General features: G+C 39.2%; 1 pseudogene; it reads left to right on the top strand.

The window, feature by feature from the left end:
• Nucleotides 1-4,876: 4,876 nt before the first annotated feature.
• LOC100617565 (60S ribosomal protein L8-like) lies at nt 4,877-5,920 on the top strand (annotated as a pseudogene).
• The last annotated feature ends 486 nt before the right edge of the window (nt 5,921-6,406 follow it).

Raw genomic sequence — 6,406 nt, 5'->3', positions numbered from 1 at the left:
CCTACTAGTATAGATTTTCTATCTATTTCATCCTTTAGCTCCTCTACTCTTTCCTTTAAAAATTTGGATGCTCTGCCATTTGGTGCATACATATTGAGTACAGATCTTATTTCGTTGTCTATACTGCCTTTTATCAGAATGTAATTACCTTCCCTATCTCTTTTAACGGGATTTATTTTTACTTTGGCTTTGTCTGATATCATGATTTCTACTCCTGCCTTCTTTTTATCATTTGATGCTCAATAGATTTGGTTCCATCCTCTTACTTTCACCCTATGTGTATGTACCTTCCTCATGTGTGTTTCTTGCAGACAGCATATGGTAGGGTTTTGGATTCTAATCCACTCTGCTATTCGCTTGCATTTTATGGGTGAGTTCATTCCATTCATATTCAAAGTTCTGATTACTAGCTGTGTATTTCCCAGCATTTTGATTTCTACTCCTGGTCCTGCCTTTTCTTCTTTCACTATTTTCTTCTATATCAATGTTTGTTTATAGTCAGTCCTCCTAGTTCTCCCCCTTATTTTACTTCCCTTTCTACCCCCTTCTCTTCTTACTCCCTCCCTTATTTTCCCATGTAGTCTTTTTAACCCCCCCCCACCATCTCCCTCCCTTGTAACACTTTCCTCCCCACCAGACCATTTTATATCCTTCTACTCCCCTATAGGGGGGCAAATCTATTCTTTTCCCCAATGGATTGGATTGTTCTTCCCTCTTTGGGTCAGTTTCAAAGTATGTAAGAGTTAAGTATTTCCTATCTCCAACCTCTTTACCCTTCCAGTGTATCAATGTTCTCCCCTCTCCTGCCATGAGCTTCTTTGTGACATATAAATTTATCCCCATTTGTTTCTTTTCCCATTTCTTTTAGTCACAACCTCTTTTTTTTAGCTCTAGTCATATATTTATATATATATATATACATATATATATACTTACACATGTATATGTATTTATGCATGCTATATATCTATATACCTATTTATGTCTTGTCATTTCATCCTATACAGTTTGTCACTCTTCCCTCTGAGTGTAATTCTTCTAGCTGCTCAGGTGATAGCAACAGTTTTTAAGAGTTACCAATGACCTCTTTTCTTATAGGGATACATATCATTTTAACTTATTGAGTCTCTTAAATTTTTTTTGTTGTTGTTTTGTTTGTTTCCCCCCCCTCTTTTTTAATTACCTTTTGATGATTCTCTTGAGTTCTGTGGTTGGGCATCAAATTTTCTGTTCAGGTGTGGTCTTTTATTTATGTATACTTGGAACTCTTCTGTTGTGTTGAATGACCATACTTTCCCCTGTAAGAATATAGTCAGTTTTGATGGGTATTTTATTCTTGGTTGTAGACCTAGTTCCCTTGCTTTCCAGAATATCATATTCCATGCCTTTCGGTCCTTCAGTGTGGATGCAGCCAGATCCTGTGTTAACCTCACCGTGTTTCCATGGTATCTGAATGGCTTCTTCTTGGCAGCTTGTAATATCTTTCCTTTCATCTGATTGTTTTTGAATTTAGCTATAACATTTCTTGGTGTTGTCAGTTGGGGATTAAATACAGGAGGTTATCTGTGGATTCTTTCAATCTCCACTTTCCCCTCTTGTTCTAGGATCTCGGGACAGTTTTCCTGGATAATTTCCTCTAGTATTATGTCCAGGCTTTTTCTTTTGTCATCGTCTTCTGGTTCTCTAATTACTCTTAAATTGTCTCTTCTTGAATGATTTTCTAAATCATCTGTTTTGTGAATGAGATGTTTCACATTTTCCTCAAATTTTTCATTCTTTTTGTTTTGTTTTATAGTGTCCTGCTGCCTTGTGAGGTCACTTGGTTCTAGTTGTTTTTTTCTGGTTTTAAAGATTGGATTTCATCTCTGGCTTTTTGGTCATCCTTTTCCTTCTGATCTGATATTCTTTGAAGATCATCTTTCATCCTCTTTACCTTGTCTTTCATCTCCTTTGCCTCATCTTTCATCTCCTTTGCCTCATTTTCCAGCTGGATGATTTTGGCTTTCATGACACTATTTTCTTGTTTTAGTTCAAGTGCCTCTGTTTCCAGATGACTTATCTTAATTTTTAAGTTCTTTTCCTAATTGTCTTCAGCCTCTCTTAGTTGTGTTTTGAGTTCTTCCACAGCCTGTATCCAATTCGCTGGGATTTCTGGTTGACCGTTTGCTGATCTCTCCATCTCTGTTCCATTTGCTGAGTAGTAGTTGTATATTGTAGTTTCTTTCTTCTTTTTGTGTTGTTTGCTCAAATTCACCCCTTCTTTGCTCCCCATATTTTTCTTTGCTCTTGTTCCTCTCATTTTTTTTGTTTTCCTGGGGACTTCTATCAGTCTCCCCTCTCGGATTTTTAACAGAAGATCTCTTGGTGTAGTCTCTGGGGGAGGGTTGTTGGGGGTTTGAGCTTCCCTGTCCTCTGGAGGCTTTTGATTGGCTTAAAGTCCAGCAGTGAATGAGCATGGGTGGGGAGCCTTGGCTTCCTTGCATTCTGGAGACTTTTGATGGGATTAAGGTCAGCTTGGTTGGCCTGGGTTTGCTCTGAGTTTTAAACTTCCTGGACGGCTGGAGCAAATATGGAGGATCTCCAAAGCTCTGGCCAGGCTGCCAAGTCTATGCTCCTTGTAGGCTGCCATCTTGACTCTGCCTCTAGTTTTCTGTTTTTTCAGAAGACCTTGATCTCTAAGGGGGGAGTGGTAGTGGCCTCCCTGGTCTCTGTGGGCTCCTGATGGAATTAGGTTCAGCTGGTGTGGGCTGAATGATCCCCGAACCAAAAAACCTCCTCCTCCACAATCTGTGTTGAATGCCCAGAGACTGGCCCATGTTGCTATCAAGGTAAGCCCTTCGAAGTAAGCCCTTTGCCGGCCCTGAGATTTCTGTCCTTTCAGTATCTCTGAGGGCTCCTGATGGGATTGTGTTCAGCTGGTGCCCTAAAGCTGGAACCTCCCTTGAGACTCAGATGGAAGGACCCAGCCAGGGGGCTACAGGCTTCCCCTTTCTCTCTATGTTTCCCTGCTGTCTGTGTTGGGCTCCCCGGAGACTGGCTCAGTTTGCTTTCAAGGTGAGTCCTTCAGAATAGCCAGCCCTGAGGCCCTTTTTCCAGCCCTGAGTTTCTCTCTGCTGCCATGGGCTCAACACTCTGAGTGGGGGGGATGGGTCCTGGGACCTTCCTTCTGCCCACCCCTTAGATCCAAGTTTTCTAGGGTTCTGGCTTTTGGGGGGCCATACCTTTTGATCCAGGTCCAGGAGGAGGGTTCCCGGGGTCTATGCTGTTCGTTTTGAATTCTGGTGCCCTAGGAGCATATAGTTTGAGATCAGTAAGGAAGGGTTTCTGAGGTCTGAACTTTGGCTGCTTCTAAGCCACCATCTTGACAGCAAGATCTATCATTTACTAAGCCAAAAATTATTATATAGGAGTTAGTCTGCACCATGCAATTTAGCACTTCATTTGCTATTTTGTATTATAATTTATCTTATTAATTACATGTATATTAGTCTTATCTCCCAAATTACTGGATAGTAGTTATGTATTTCTGAGAATATAGTTACAACCAGCAGACTGTTAAAGAGAGTATTGTACCAGGAGACTAATATAAGTGATGCACTTCTTCACTGCACTGACCACCAACTTTTTGCTCTGCCTTGGTCCTCTGATGATTCATACTTTTCTGCTGTTCAACTTTCCCTGGACTAATCTGATGTAGGTCAAGATCCATAATACTCCTGGGTTAATTCCTACCCCAGCCACTATGCTTTCTCTAGTTATTATTTCTCCTGAACTAGACTGAATTCTGTCCTATCTAATGAATCCTCATTCCAATTCCTTTTCTTACGATGTCTCCCCAGGTCCCCAACCCATTACCCTAGCATAGTGTTAAGTATATAGCAGATTCTAATAAGTATGTAGTCATGAATGTACCATTACTGACAAAAAGTAAAAATGAAGCCCAAAAGCTTCAGGCATTGTTTAGAATGCTTCAAGTATTACAATGGAATGGATAGCTCAGTTCTTGTTCTATTTTACACATCAATTATATGTGTGCTACTTATCGTAAAACATCTAAGCATGTGAAGTATAGCCTTTTAGTCATCTTTAAATATATTCTAGATATAAATTTTTACACCCAGAGTTTAACTCACATTTTCTTTACTAAACCCTAATGAAATTTAAGTATTTCTTTCTAAATTTATCCATGAAGAAGAAATGAATAGACATCTAGGTCTTTAAAAATAACTTGTGCAGTGCACTGAGTACTAAATTTCATGAGTTCAAATATGGCCTCAAACACTTAGTAACTGGGTGACAATACTTAAGTCACTTAACATTCTTTTCCTCAGTTTCTTCATCTGTAAAATGAGCTGGAGTAGGAAAACACAAACCACTCCAGTATCTTTCCCAAGAAAACATCAAATGGATTAAAAAAAAAAGAATGGGACGTGACTGATATGATTGAATCAAAATAACAAATGCCCTTGTTCTTTCAACTAGTCAGTCTAGAAATTTGTATCCTTCCTTTAAAAGAAATTTTGTGATCTGATACTGCAAATTATGGCAGGATTCTAAAAGTAGATTGGTGGCTCAGTGGACAAATCATTGGATCTGGAGGTTGGAAGACATCAGTTCAAATGTGGTCTTAGAAAATTACTTGTTATGTGAACTGCAAGCCATTATCCTCTGTTCACCTTAATCCACTAGAGAAGGAAATGGCAAAGCACTCCTGTATCTTTGGTATGTTCCAAAGGGTCACAAAGAGTCAGATGTGACGTAATAACAATGACAATAAAATTCTAGGGCAGCAAGGTGCCACAGTGGATGTAGTTTTACTCCTAGATTCAAGAAGATTGTTCTTTAGTTCAAAATAAGTCTCATCCACTTACTAGCTGTATGACACTGGGCAAGTTATTTAAACCTGTTTGTTTCAATTTCTTCATGTATAAAATGAGCTGTAGAAGTAAATGGCAACTCACTCTAGTATCTATGCAAAGAAAATCCCAAACTGGGTCATGAAGTGTAGGACATGACTGAAATAACTGAACAACAACTACAAAAAAACATTCAAACTTACAAAGCATTCTCTCTTAAATTCAACAAAATTTAATTAAGCAGAGAACACTGTTGGGAGGTAGACTCCCTCTTTCTAGCAAGTCCAAAGCCAGACAGCATGAGATGGGCCAAGTGATTCCTGGTCAGAGAAAGGGTAGGGGCTCCATTCTGAGCTCCTGTGTAGCACCAAAAAGGGGCCACCAAGCTGAAAGACATGGTTACATCATGGGTATTGTAAAGGACATAATCCATGATCCAGGTTGAGGAGCTTCTCCTGCAGAAGTAACCTTACAGGATCCTTACAGATTTAAAAAGAGGACAGAGTTGTTTATTGCCTGAAGGCATTCATACTGGCCAATTAATATACTGTGGTAAGAAAGTGTGACTCAATATTGGTAATGTCTTCTCAATTGGCATTATGCCTGAAGGGACGATTGCTTGCTGTCTTGAAGAATAGCCTGGTGACCAGGATAAGCTTGCCTGTGGATCTGGAAAATATTCCATAGTTATTTCCCACAATCTTGAAACTAAGAAAACATGGGTGAAGCTACTTTCAGGCTCTAAGGAAGTGATCTGCACAAACATAGTTATAGTTGGTGTTGTTGCTGGTGGAGGTCATATTGATAAACCCATTCTTATGGCAGGTCATGTTTACCACAGATTTTAGGCCAAGAGAAACTGCTGGCCTCATATCCAGGATGTGACTATAAAACCTGTTGAACATCCCTTCCTCAGAAGTAATTACTAGCATATTGGAAAACCATCGGCCATTTGAAGAGATGCCCCAGTTGGACGAAAGGTCGGTCTCATTGTTGCCCCAGTTGTACTGTTTGGCTCAGAGGTACCAAGACGGTATAGGAGAAGGAAATAAAGAAGAAAATAAAGTTACCAATATCAAAAATAAAGTAAGTAAATTCAATTTCAATGAAATGAAATTGAGTAGGAGGGAAACAAGATGACAAAGTACACAGATAAGTCTGGGTGCTACCAAATTACTCTCCAAACAACTTTGACTTCTCTCCTTAATATGAATTCTGGAGTGGCAGAACACTCAGAAATATGGGGTGAAACAACTTTTTATCTCAACACAATTTATAAAGCCAGAAAGAAAAATCTATAGAATTGTGGTGAAGTGGAGTGCAGTCCAGCAAGTCAGCACAATACTTGGGAGCAACTAAATCAGGAGAAAAATCTTTTAACGGTGTAAATGACTTAAATATAGAGTGAAATTATAAATAAATTAGGTGAACATAGAATAGTATACTTGTCAGATCTATCCTCGTATTTGAACAAATTGCCATTATATGACAATACATATATTACCTCGAGGAAAACCAATATTAGTGACCTATATTGACTTGATGTGCCT

The sequence above is a fragment of the Monodelphis domestica genome, chromosome 7, assembly GCF_027887165.1.
Source record: "Monodelphis domestica isolate mMonDom1 chromosome 7, mMonDom1.pri, whole genome shotgun sequence".
Classification (NCBI taxonomy): Eukaryota; Metazoa; Chordata; class Mammalia; order Didelphimorphia; family Didelphidae; genus Monodelphis; species Monodelphis domestica.
The sequence above is the reverse complement of the archived record's forward strand: the minus strand, read 5'-3'. Positions and strand labels throughout refer to the sequence as shown.